The sequence below is a fragment of the Protopterus annectens genome, chromosome 2.part1 (assembly GCF_019279795.1).
Source record: "Protopterus annectens isolate FY-2018-M chromosome 2.part1, PAN1.0, whole genome shotgun sequence".
Taxonomy (NCBI): Eukaryota; Metazoa; Chordata; order Ceratodontiformes; family Protopteridae; genus Protopterus; species Protopterus annectens.
In genome coordinates this window covers 1,909,352,829-1,909,367,533 of record NC_056729.1, presented here as the reverse complement: position 1 = coordinate 1,909,367,533, position 14,705 = coordinate 1,909,352,829, and the positions used below count along the sequence as shown (strand labels likewise).

General features: G+C 39.5%; 1 long non-coding RNA gene across 1 annotated transcript in view; it reads right to left on the bottom strand.

The window, feature by feature from the left end:
• The window catches only part of LOC122794809, a 54,326-nt gene extending 53,086 nt beyond the window's left edge, over window positions 1–1,240 (bottom strand). The window contains exon 1 of the long non-coding RNA XR_006363709.1: window positions 1,014–1,240. This is a non-coding gene — a long non-coding RNA (uncharacterized LOC122794809). The remainder of the gene's footprint in view (window positions 1–1,013) is intronic.
• Between the last annotated feature and the right edge of the window lie 13,465 nt (window positions 1,241–14,705).

The following is a 14,705-nucleotide window of genomic DNA, read 5'->3' as shown; positions in this document are numbered from 1 at the left end:
AGTTATAAAATAATCATCACAAAACACACATATATATATTTATACACACACACACACACACACACACACACACACACACACACACACACACACACACACACACACACAGTCAATTGCATAATAACATAATTAATCAATTATCTTTAAAAAAACTTTTAAAGAAACACCCTTCAGTTGCATTCATTATTCAAGCCTACTGGAGAAAGTGTATTAAACTTTAAAATATACAAAGTTTCTTTATACAGCAACTTTTTTCACAATCCCCTCATTTGTCTATAAAATTTGTTCCAAGATACAAGTTCTCAATAGGGAAAAATCACTATTATGGCAAGAATTAAAATGTATAGTTACAGGCCTTATAGCATTTTTATTTTTTGTATCTCTAACATGCTCCTGAATCGTAACTTAAATACTCTAAACTTAAAAACTACTAGTTTTCCCTATGTAAAACAAATTACAGGGGCAGGATAATGCATATATTACTGATTTAGTAGTACATGTATATACAGATGTAGAACAAAATCGAACACCATTAATTCTATCAAAACATTTAATAATGTTAAAACAAACTGAACACCTTCCACAAGGGAAGGTGCCACACATAGCAAGATGTACATTCAATTTTTCACCTGGTTGTATAAACGTATTATGCACCAACATAGCTTTAATATTCCTACTTCTCTTAAATTAAATACATGGAACTCTATATAAATTTTTACACCTTCTTTATTAATTAAATAAGGCCAATAATATTTAATAGCATCAATAATTTTGTGACTCAGAATATTATAAACCATCACAAAATAAACTTTTTTACCACCATGTACTATATTAGCCTCCCAGTTAATGGTTTTCCTTTTAGCTAAGGGCTCATTACAAGCTGAATAGAATTCTACTAATTTCTGTTAGGAATTCAGAATAACCCTTTCATCATACCCTCTCTGTCTAAAATTGACACAGGTATTTAACATTTCTCTCTCTGCATTAACTTCGTCATTACATAATCTACTTACCCTTAGAAGTTCATTATATAGCAGGGCTTCCATAGTATGTGGAGGATGACAACTCTTACTATCTAGAATATTACGAAATCTAAAGGTAATACCGCTCAATGCTAGGAGTCTAAACAAAAAAACTACACTCCATAGAAGCTCTGTACAGCTGAATAAATAGAGCAAACTGAACAGAATAAGACCAGCATTTTAGCGTAAAACAATATTTAATCTCCGCTTTCGTCAATCCAGACCTCCTCGGAAATGCAAAACATACTAAATAACACAGCATATAAATACTCAAAAGAACAATTGAATTCAATTAAAATCAATTAAAACACAACCATTAAATGCAAGCACTTAAAAGAGCAACACATTAAACACTATTTGAACTATTTTTATTAACATACAATATAATTATTTAGAACAGAGTGAAACTAGGTGGCAGATCAAACTAAAAGCCGATCAGCCTCCAGGTTTGAATGATGCAATTAATATTAAATGTTTCTTAAAAGATCGCAGGGTGTATGTTAATAGAAGTAGTTCAAATAGTGTTTAATGTGTTGCTCTTTTAAGTGCTTGCAGTGTCTGGATTGACAAAAGTGGAGATTAAATATTGTTTTACGCTAAAGTGCTGGTCTTATTCCATTCAATTTGCTCTATTTGTTTAGCCGTGCAGTATTTCTATTTCATTTAGTTTTTTTTATTGGTGTTGCTTTATTAGTTTTGGTTTCTGCTATGGCTGAAGTGCTGGGGGACATTTTATTAGATGTTAGTATTCATATTGGTTGAGGTTCTCCTGAATTACATTTGAACCAGGTCTTTTTAAAGACCATGGAAGACATAGAAATGTCACTACACTTGCTAAGTGAGCATCTTAGAAATGAATTGTCAGCCTCTGGATCTGAGGATGATGCAGACACTGTTGTGGAGGTGAATACCAACAGACAGCAAAGTGAAGCGGTGAGAAATACTGAGCCTGTGAAGTCAAGGAATGTCAAGTCAAAAGGGTTATATTTTAATATAGCAGCCGCTTTAAACAATGGTGAGAATCCTTTTTTCAATACTAAGAGATCTATTGGCGCTACCAGCTTGATTGAATACAAAGCCTTGTGCGACAATTTAAGCAAGTTGTTCAAAAAGTACAAGAGTATTGACAATGAGAATAATTATTTTTTCAAATGTATTGAATTAAGCATTGTACCAAAGAGACTCCGATTTTTTAAATGTCCCAATGGTATAACAGACAACAATCCATTTTTCAACAGTCTAAAGAACTTCTTCAATGAAGCAGGCATTAGTTTCCTTAGCCTGTTGACTGAGTGAAACAACGATACTATGGTGGTATTGAGGGAAGAGATTCTTAAGGTGGAGCAAACGATCAAGAGTAAATTTTAGTTCATTTTCTGTGATAGAACTGAATCTTTTCTCATGCTAGAAGAATTAGAACAGCATGAAAAGATGTTGATAAAGAGGAAAAACAATAAATTAGATTGAGATTTGTCCGCGTATGAGATGGATAGTGCATACAGTATGTTTCTCCCAAGTAAAAACAACTATTCTTCATTTAACAAGAGAAATTTTCAGTCATCAAAGCAAGTCCACTTTAAGCAATATGCTTCTACATGGTCTGCCTCTCTTGTTGACGTCATGAGTGAAGAAACACCGTTGACGTCTTTTTCAAACAGAAGTAGGATAGGAGAACATAATACTGATGTTAATGGATCTGTTGACGGATTCATTCCTTCTCATGAAGAAATGACTGGTCATCCTTTCAACAATAGTGATAACAATAAGGAATTGGATGCAAAATCCAAAATTATTTTAGTTCTCAAAAAAGAGAAGAGACAGTTAAGACTCAAGCCTATACCTACGCGCAAGAAGGGACAGAGTGCTCTGAGGACTTCAGATTCATCAACGGACAATGAATAAGGTACAATGCTTCTGTGAATGACATTATAAACCTATCCAGTTTTAATTTAAATGATAATCATATCAATTTGCTGAGATTAGGTTTTAATTTTATACCCAATATGAAAACCATTATCACTAATGTTATTTTGGAGCTGAAACTGTTCACTAGAAAATTAAATTTGTCTTATTTAATGAAAGATGTTAAAAGTGTCAAGCAGTCACTCATTAAACCTTCCAGTTTTAATGGATTGTTAAATCACACTTTAAAAATTTTTGAGTCTGCTTGTGAATGTGATTTTAGAAGTACTTTGGGGAGGAACACACAGTCTTTTGTTAACAACAGTTTGAGTGAACAACTTAGAATTGCAATGAAGGAATTGCGTGGCAATAAATCTATATGTATTATGAAAAGTGATAAGGGGGGCATGCTTGTAATTATGGATCAAAAAGATTACATAGTAAAAATGGAAAATATGCTTGCTAACGAGTGTGAATATAAGAAAGTTAACAATTCTGGAATTTTCAAATGTTATAAATACATTTCAAATTTTTTGTACGACAGTTTGTTGGTGAGTGATTTGAATTTGGCCATGTATAATTTTTGTAGTATTGAAAATCCTAAAGTTGGCATGTTATTCTGCATTCCGAAGACACATAAGAATTTAACTGACCCCCCTTTCAGACTCATCATTTCTGCACCTAATTATGTTACAGAGGGTATTTCATTGCTCGTTGATTCATTTTTGCAACTTTATGTTCATAAAATGGAATTCTTCTTGAAGGATTCATGGAACTTCTTTGAGGGTTTTAGGTTGTTTAATGAGCAGATGAGCTTTGACCCCCAATATACATATTATTTTTACATTGGATGTCACTTCCTTATATACATGTATATCCCATGATATAGGGGTTGAATATGTTAGAATGTATTTAAACAAGTTTACTAGTTGTGATAACAATGTTATTAATTTTTACTGCAACCTGCTAGATATTATTTTGAATAATCATTATTTCTTGTTTAATAATTGTTATTATAAACAAGTTCAAGGCATAGCTATGGGGTCAGCAGTTGCTCCTTCTTTTGCTAATGTCATGATGGGGTTGTGGGAACAGTTATTTTTAATACCTTGTTTCAACTATTTCCAGGTTGTGTATTATAAAAGGTTTATTGACAATTTGTTTTTTGTTATTCAAGGGGGCAGTGACACAACACATGCCTTAGTAAGAACTATTAATTCAAGCTCACCCTTTCTTAGATTTGTGATGGGAGATCTTGGCACCTCCATAAATTTCTTGGATGTCCATTTGGAATGGGATGTTTTGAAGAACAAGTTTAGTAGTAGTATTCATAGAAAAAACTACCTTTATGAATGGCTACTTAAATTTTTCTAGTCAACACCCGATTCACGTAAAAAAAAAGAGCATTCCAAAGGGACAGTTCATTCGTGTTAGCAGAATGACTAGTGACAATGAACATTTACAAACTTAGTTTTTATACATCATTCTTGGAACGTGGCTATGATGAAAAATTGTTGGATGATCAAATACAATATGTATGGAATGGTAGAGAGGATAGATATCCACCCATTATTAATAAAGCTCTTGTTTTAGCCCCAAGGAACACATCATGTGGTGATATACATTTGAGTTTCAATTTAGCAATAATCAGTGATGCTCCAGTCATCAGAAAAATAATATTTTATAACTGGAAAATAGTTAAGGGCAATCATGATTTGTTTAATAGTGCATGGGAGTATCCAAGCTTTGTATATAAGAAAGACTCCAATTTAAAGAGCTTATTGGAGAAAGGTAGGGATAAGTTTGTGGTTGATACCATTAGTCTAAGTGAAACTAAGGGAATGCACAAATGTCTCACATGTAGCATGTATAGATATATTTTGTAGGGGCAATTCATTTATTTAACACATCTGCCATACACTATACCTGTTTCTAGTTATTTCTCATGTAAAAGTGTGGGGGTGATATACATCGCTGTATGTAGTTCATGTCCTTCTTTTTACAGTGGCATGACTACTAGATGTTTATTGACCAGGATTAGAGAGCATTTGTATGATATCAAAAACAAAGATCCTAATAATGCATTATATAGACATAATATAGTTTGTCATAATTTTAAGAAATTCTTGTTCTCTATTTTAGAACAGGGTCATTTAAACTTGAGAGGGGGTAATTTTAAGAATTATTTAGAACAGAGAGAAACTAGGTGGCAGATCAAACTAAAAGCCTCCAGGTTTGAATGATGCAATTAATGTTAAATGTTTCTTAAAAGATTGCAGGGTGTATGTTAATAAAAGTAGTTCAAATAGTGTTTAATGTGTTGCCCTTTTAAGTGCTTGCATTTAATGGTTGTGTTTTAATTTATTTTAATTGAATTCAATTGTTCTTTTGAGTACTTATATGTTGTTTTATTTAGTATGTTTTGTATTTTTGAGGAAGTCTGGATTGACGAAAGTGGAGATTAAATATTGTTTTATGCTAAAGTGCTGGTCTTATTCTGTTCAGTTTGCTCTATTTGTTCAGCCATGCAGTATTTCTGTTTCATTTAGTTTTTTTTTATTGGTGTTGTTCCATAGAAACTCTATTTACCCTAGGGAATGCTGATGTCTGTGCAGTCATTGAAACATGGTTTAAAGCTGAGGAGAGCATACCGACAGTGCAAGGTTATAATGCCTTCCACACATTTAGACCAGCTACTACACAGACAGGGACTAAAGGTGGAGGTGTCTTGATTTACATCAAAAATAAATATATCGCAAGGCTGGTCAAACAGGGCGATGCACTTGAGCTTCTCCATGTTCAAATCGGGTCTATATTATAACATCGAAATCTACAAAGATTAAAAGTTATAATATCGAACCCTAAACACCGAAATCCGCAAACATCGGACAGTCAGAATAGCTATTTTTTTCCCAGGGAAAAAAATTGCTATTCCGAGAAACATACAAACAAACACAAACACACACAAGAAACTGCAATCCACACACATACACTTAAAATCCTACACCTAAACTAAACTTTACATACACTACTAGCTATCCACTTACCTTAACCTGACCCTAACCCTAAGGTCCGTCACTATCACACACTCATCTCACCCGCGCCCTAACCTTAACTCACCTAACCCACCCCAAACCCTAACCTGCACACAACCGCACACTTACCTGACCTGGTCCCTAACCCTAACTCACCTAACCCATCCCCCCTTACCCTAACCTACACACAATTGCACACTTACCTGAACCCGACCCGTAACTCTCCAACATATCGAATGCTGAAAACAGCCAAGCCACAGCAATGGCCCACCGAATTCTTTCCCTGGGAAAGTGTTCGGTGTCCTGCACCTTCACTATTTTCAGCGTTCGACAAAACTGATTTGATATTATAAAATTTGAACTTCATAAAATTCGATGTTATAATATAGACACGTTCAAATCACCACAGGCAAAATCCAATACCTCTTCCTTGCAAGCTATAGGTCCCCCTCTATGACCCAGGAAAACCTTATCATGTATTTAAACTTGTTGGAAACACTCACCATCCAACCCAATACCATAGTCATGGGCAATTTTAATTACCCCACTATTAACTGGGAATCCTGTATGACACCAAATGTACAGGCACAGAGATTCCTGGAATTTATAAACAAACTTCCTGGACCAGATTGTTAATACATCAACCAGGGGTGCAATCACACTGGAACCGGTCCTCACTAATATGGGAGACTGCTTCACACTCCCTAGTGTAGTGACTTTCCTGGTAAGGTCAGACCACTACATGGTCTCCTTTGAAGTAAAACGAAAACCTGGACCACAGCTAACCTTGGAATACTGAGGAACTATTCTAAGGTAACTTCCTGCTATGAAGTGATAACCTGGCAACATTTCAAGCCCGTATAAACCCTGAGAACACTACTGCCTATGCAGAACTTTTCACAGAAACCCTATACAAGCATGTTAATAGCTGCACAGAGGCAGATGTACCCACCAGGAAAACGTACAGAATTAACTCATATAACAAGCCACCCTGGTGGAATCACAACATCATTAGGCTGTATAACAAAAGGAAGAAAATCATGGCAAAAATTATGAGGTGCAGCACCCAGCAGGATAAAAACACTGTCATCAAATGAAACAAAGTATTTGGAGGAAAAATAAAGTTTATCAAAGCCTTGGCATCACAAGCCAGGGACAACAATAAGGCATTCTTTAGCTATGTCTGCAACCTCAAAGGCAATACACAATTGTGTGCAGAGCTCTTTGATAATGGAGCCACCTATACTTAGCCAGAAGATATAGCAAACATAATGGCTGACAAATTCAGCTCCAACTTTACCCGACCCCCCCCCAACTTTCCCTGAGGAAATGCCATCAAATATAACTCCTCCTGCTATCACTAAGGAGCAGGTCCTTAGTGCTCTCTCTAAGACCAAGAACACTGCATCAATGGGCCCAGACAATTTCCCAGCATGCCTTCTAAATAGCATGAAACATGGCCTATCAGGTGCCCTGGAATTGCTATTTAATTGTAGCTTCTAAGCAGGCTTTTTGCCTCATAAATGTAGAACAGCAACAGTCATCTCTCTACACAAAGGTGGGCCATCTACAGACCCTGGAAACTGCAGACCCATAAATTTCAATAGTCTCATATGCAAAGCCACGGAAAGGATTATCATGCAGATTATCAGTAATGATATAGTAATCCTCTAGACACTAGACTCAACTCAATTTGGTTTTGTCAAGGGCAGGTCATGTCTACTCAACCTGGGAGACTTCTTTGAAAAGGTAACCAAAGCAATGGATGAGGGAAAAAATGGTTCAAATGGCCTACCTTGACCTTTCCAAGGCATTTGACACAATACCCCACTCTGATATTGTTGACAAACACAAGTGGTTAGGTACAAAGCCTTATGTCACCCATTTGACAGCCAACTGGCTCACAGACAGGAGCCAGGAAGTTAGAGGTGGGGAGTCCACCTCTACAAAGAGGCCAGTCACAAGTGGGGTCCCTCAGGAATCAGTCCTGGAACTGCTCCTCTGAAGTCAAGGCCAAGGTCAATGACTTCTGGCTGACTAAATCTGCATATGATTGCAAATTAGGAGCTGTCAGTGAATCTCACACCAACACAAATGTTCTCCAGGAGGAGTTGACACAGACAATCAACTAGTGTCAGTGCCATGGACTAAAACTAAATGCCAAGTCATGCATAATAGTATCCTTCTGGAAGTCATTCATACATGGTAACTATCATATTGACAACACAACCATTAGAGCTGACCCAGTGGTGTGGGACTTAGGAACACACACAGACAGTAATCTAGCCTTTGCCATCATGTGTCTGCAGCAGTGAGGAAATCATTATGTGTTGCACAACTTATAAACAAAGGCATTTTTTATTTATTTATTTTATTTTACATTTGTTAACTGGGATGGTCCAGCTGGATACATGTCCATTTTCAGCGGAGTCCCGGGGAGAAAAGCTCCAAAGATACAAATTAAGATAAGAAATAGACATTACAAATAAATGTTCAACTAATAGAGGTTACAATAAGAAATAGACATTACAAATAAATGTTCAACTAATAGAGGTTACATAGAAGAAGATTGTAGACATAGTACATAGATATAACGTAACAGACAATCCACTAAATTGTGGTTACAATACAAGTTGATTGTAGACATAGTATATGCATTCTTCCATGAGGCCAGTGGCATACTTTTCTATTGACAATAGAAGTCGAGGATAACAATAGTTGGAGTTGCAGTCATAAAGGATCTCATTAATTAAATGAGGGGGAGTAGCTGTGCAGAGTGTGTTGGAGGGAAGTGTGAAGTCTTAGTCTGGGTTGGTACAGTGACATATCCAGTGTGACTTGAGGTGACTTATAAGTTTATGTTTAAATATGGTTGGAGAAGATTCTTTGGTAATGTCAGTAGGTAGTGAGTTCCAGTTTTTACCGACAGAGTTGGTGAAGAGGGAGCCGCCTGCAGCATGGTTGGATTTGATTGTAAGTACTAGGAGTTTGGTGGATGAGCGTAGTGGACAATTGTTATTGTAGGGGCAGATTATGTTTCTTAGGGCTGGGGTAGTGTCTGGTTGGTGGAGGATTTTATGGGCGACTTTGAGTTGGTTGAGCTGTAGGAGGTGGGGTAGTTCCAACCAGCCCAGGAGTTTTAGGTTCTGGCAATGGTGGGTACGGTAGGGTGAGTCAGTAGCAAATCTGGCAATTTGGTTGTAGCATGAAGACAGTTTTTTTAAGATTGGTTTTATTCAGGTGGGGGAATAGAGGAGAGCCATAGAGAAGGGTAGATAGGAGGTGGGAGCGGGCAATTGTTATTCTAGCTTGTGGGGTGAGGTATGCTTTGATACTGAACAGACTACCAAGTTTTTTATTGGTAGTTTTTATCATTTGATTGATGTGTGCATCAAATCTGAGTTTGCAGTCGATCATGACACCCAATAGTTTAGTTTGGGTAACTGGGGAGATGATGGTACCATTATTAGCTGTTATATTGAACAGAGGTGAGGTGGTCCTGTGTGTTGGGGTAAAGAGAAGTAGTTTAGTTTTATTGGGATTTAGTATTAGGTGTTGGTTTAGCAACCAGTTTTCTACCTTGTTGAAGGTACTTTGTGTTATTTTGGTAAGTTCGGCTGGGGTGGAGGCAGTGCAGATCAAGGTCGAGTCATCTCCATATTGAATGCAGGTAGCCTCTGGTATGGCTGTGCTAAGTTCATTTATAAAGATGGAGAACAGAAGGGGACCTAGTATTGAGCCTTGGGGTACTCTTAGTCTGATGGAGAGGTGTGAGGAGAGTTTACTCTCCCACAGTACAGCCTGTTTCCTGCATTGTAGGTAGGACTCAAACCATTGGAGGGCCAGTTTGTTTAAGTTGTTGGCTTCCAGGCTGTTCATTAGCATTTTGTGGTCCACCATGTCAAAGGCCTTGGACAGGTCTAGGAAGAGAGCAGAGGACAGTACGTTGTTGTTACGATTTTGATTTATAGTGTCTGAGAAAGAGAGAAGGTCTGTAGTGGTGCTGTGATTGGGCCTAAAGCCATGTTGTGAGTTGGATAAAAGTTTGCTTTGTGTGAGATATTTCATGAGTTGAATATGTACACACTTCTCCATGATCTTACCTAGTGGAGACAAGATGGCTAGGGGCCTGTAGTTAGACAGTTCAGTGGAAATGCCCCCTTTGTGAAGTGGTATGACATGTGAGATTTTCCATATGTCAGGGATTATGACTTCTGATATGGATCGGTTAATAAGGATGGTATCTAGGTCCAAGGAAGTCATTGTGTCCTTGTATGCAGCATTCATCGGCCCTATCATTGAGTATAATTCCCCCTTTGGTATGTACCAAACCAGGCATGTGCAATAATTGGAATGTCCACCGAGTTTCCTCACTAAAAGAATACAGGGCATAAGTAACATGCCCTATGTAGACTGCCTAAAGGCCCAATCCCTGTATTCTGTCTCCTACAGGCTGTTGAAGGGAGATATATGCCTGGCATACAGGGCTTTATCCGACCCCTTTTTGATGAACCTTCTGCATATCCAAAAAACAGACAGCACCTGAATTACCCATTCTAAAGTTTTAAACCTTGCCTGTAATATAAATAGGACCTGCTGGAGAGACAGGTATGTATCCCAGAGATTACTACATATTTGGAACAGGCACCCTCCCCATGTATGTGAAGCAGAGTTCCTCCCTAACCCATTTCAATTGTAACTTGAACTGTTATATGGGGAACAGAAACTTTACCCCTGTTTTGACACCTATGTCCCTAATGGACACAGGCAGCCTGTATATGTCTCATCTCCTTGGCTACTGTCTGTAAATATTTCATCTTCCAAGACCCTGCTTACACTTAACAAGGGCACCAGAACTTATCAGAGATTTGGGATGCATAGCTAGGCTTTAAAAGGGCCTTGTGGTCATTAACCTAGTAAAGACCTATGAACCTATGTATAATTGATGCAATTACGTGACACAGGTAAAGTTGTATGTCCGTGTAAACAGTACCACTGTGTAGCACGTAATGCAAACTCAAGGTTGTATTTGGAGTTGTCTCAAATAATGTTTTAAATAAGTATGAAATTTTAAGGGGAACACACAAATAAGTGTAGAGCTGTTTGTGGATAACACCAGCATACTCAATTGGAGAAAATAGACAATCTACTAGCTGACAGTTTGGATCAAAATTCACCCCCCCCCTGTCTCCACTGGTCATCAGCCAAAGTAGACATGCAAACATTACTCAGCTTATTTTCTCAGGATAGCAGCTCATCTGTGCTCTCTGTAAGGCTAAAAACACATCATCAATGGTCCCTGACAACATCCCAGGTTGTCTACCCAAGAACATAAACCCTGACCTACCAAACACAGTTGTATCCCTACTTAAACACAGCCTCCAGACAGCCTATATTCTAGCAGAAGGGTGACAGCAACAGTCATCCATTTAGACAAGGGTGGAACATCCCTTGATCCATGGGATCATAGACCCATAAGCCTCATTCACCTCATCTGTGAAGCAGACCAAAGAATCATCATGGACTTTATCAAGCAGGACACAAAAAAATCTCCTGAATGAGCAGCCAGTGCATTTTTGATCTGTTACGGCTACATCATATCTGTTAAATCAGGCTGATTTCTTCTTCAAGAAGGTCTGCAAGAACATGGATGAGGAAAAGACTCTGCATCATGCATATCTTGATCTACCCAAGGCATTTACATTTCTGCAAATAACACTACTCTTACTCGGATAGGTTCGGGTTTCTTGGATCGCAAATTTACCTCATTTGCATCGCTTTCTGCAGCAAATGAGGTAATTTGCATATCCTAGCCCTGTCCGTTTAAGACTCGTTTTTGGAGCTCTATTGCACGCCCCTACCAGCTGTTCCTGGATCGCTCGGCTGACATGATGGCTGCATGGAGTCTTACTCTACACTTAGACTCTGTGCAAGCCTTCGTGAATCCGACCCTAAATGTATGCAGACAGCAAAAGACTTCTTACAAGTCCAGCCTCTGAGGTTCAGTTGGCATTGCCCCTCCAAGCACTGGTCCTTTCCTGCCCCCTCCAGGCCAGCTCAGCCCAGGCCCAGGGGAAGCAGACCCACCAGACAATAGCCCCAGGGAATGCAGAGATCTAAACAATGGAGTTCCTCCTCTTCAAAAACAGGGAGTGCAAAGCCACCCCCTTATGGTAAGAACTCACAATGACTTTACACTTCCAATCATCTCCCTCTGCTCACCTGCACTTTTCCCTGGGAGGAAAACTCTCCTAACATGCAGGCAACTGGGCTACCATTACCAATGATTGCTGGGTCTTCAATATATTCTCCCAGGGATACACATTTTATTTCCACACTCTGCCAAGCCCAAAGGGTTCCCAGATCTTCCAATCTCCTCCCTCTGCTCACCTGCTCTTTCCCCTAGGAGAAAAACTCTCCTTCCATGCAGGCAACTGGGCTACCATTGCCAATGACTGCTGGGTATTCAATATATTGTCCCAGAGATACAAATTTTATTTCCACACTCTGCCAAGCCCAAAGGGTTCCCAGATCTTCCTCCAAACCAGTGGGCAGAGGCCAAAAAGTAATTCCTTTCCCTGCTCTCCATGAGGGCCATAGAGCATGTTCCTGCAGAACAGATAGGTCAAGACTCTTCCTGGTATCCAGAAAAGAGGGCACATGGCACCCCATCATCAATTTATTCATTCTAAACACCTTTCTGGTGATACCAAAATTCAAAATGCTCACCCTCCAGCAGCTTCTACCTATGATTTTCAAGGATGCTTGGTTAGCAACCCTAGACCTAAAAGAGGCCTACCTACACATCCCAATCAGGGAATCATGCAGGAAATACCTACGTTTCAGGACAGGATGTATGCACTTTCAGTTCTCTGCACTTCACTTTGGCTTATCTACTGCTCCCAGATTTTTCACAAATGTCTGGCTCCCACCATTGCTTTTTGCAGACAAAGAAATATTCAAATTTACCCATACTTAAATGACTGCCTAATTCAGGCAGACAGTCAGGAAAAGCTGCTTCAGCGCCTGACCTTTGTAAAGGATCTACTGACATCCCTGGGGTATACTATCAACGACAAGAAATCAAAACTAGTCCCCACACAGAAAATTGTATTCCTGGGAGCAAGCCTGGACACAGCATCCCAGATTGCATTCCTTACTCCTGAAAAACAAGCCTACCTGACAAGCTAATTCTCTCCACTGGCCACCAGAACCCAGTTATCCACAAGGAAAATCCTGCAAGCTCTAGGGTTCATGGCCTCTTGCATTCTACTCATTCCAAATGCCAGACTGCATATGAGGAAACTACAATTGTACTTAAAAAACCTTTGATGTCAGCACTCTCAAGACCTGGAAACTCTTATACCAATGATACCTTGTCTAATGAAAGATGTTCTTTGGTGGGCAATAGCATGCAACCACAACAAAGGACTTCTCTTCTCATAACCCCACATCACCCAGACCCTCACCATAGATGCATCATACTATGCCTGGGGTGCTCACTTGGATGGCAGGTACATTCAGGGCCAATGAAGCCCAAATCAAATACATCTGCACATCAGCCTAAAAGAGATGTTAGCTGTTCAGCACACACTGGCAACTTTCATACTCCTACTCTCCCCAGGACCTCTACTGATCAAAACAGACAGCACCACAGTGATGTGGTATATCACCGAGCAGGGAGGGACTCACTTTAATTCTCTCTGCAGGCTTGCCATGACCCTTTGGCACATGGCTTTAGCTATGCAACTACACCTGTTAGCACAATTCCTACCAGGCTCTCTAAACTCACTGGCAGACAAATTAAGCAGAAACCTTCTAGACCCATACAAGTGGCAGCTAGACCTCAGAATCTTCACCCTTGTAACCCAGAAATGGGGCATCCCGAAAGTAGACCTCTTTGCCTCCCACTCCAATCATCAGCTCAGCAAATTCTGCACCAGGGAACCTCACAGCAAGGCCTGGAAAGTGGATGCTATATCCTTCCAGTGGGTAAACCTCTTGGTCAATGCATTTCCCCCTGTACTACACATTTCAAGGGTACTGCTCAAAATAAGGGAGGAAAAACCGAGGGCAATCCTGATTGCCCCAGACTGGCCACACCAGTATTGGTACCCACTGCTGCTCAGCCTGTCACACCTGACACTATGGCACCTACCTCAGATCCCAACATTCGTGACCCAGAGGAATGGAGAATTCATGCATCCCCAATTGCAGACCCTCAACCTAGTAACATGGCTTATTCCCTGACCTCTCCTCAAGCTGCCAGATTAAGCAAACAAGTTCTAGATGTTATATGTGAGGCCAGATGCCCCAGCACTAGAAAATCCTATGCTGACAAGTGGAAAAGATTTTGCACCTGGATCCAGGCTAAGAAAGCCGGAAGGCACATCACTCCCTACCTCTCATCATGGATTACCTGGCAGGCCTACTACATAGGGGTCTATCTTTCTCTTCTATTAAAATTCATGCCTCAGCCATCTCTGCTCATTTCAGCACAGAGCCACCGCTATTCTCACACCCTCTCATCAAACAGTTCCTAAGAGGGGCTAACAACTAAGGCCACCCAGAAGAGCTCCTACCCCAGCCTGGGACCTTAACTTTGTGTTGGGAAAGCTCCCCTCTGCCCACCTTTGAACCTGCAACTTCAGCAGAGTTAAAATTTCTCTCTTGGAAGACAACCTTCCTTCTGGCCATCACTTCAGCTAGATGAGTACCAGAGCTACAAGCACTTATTGCTGTTGAG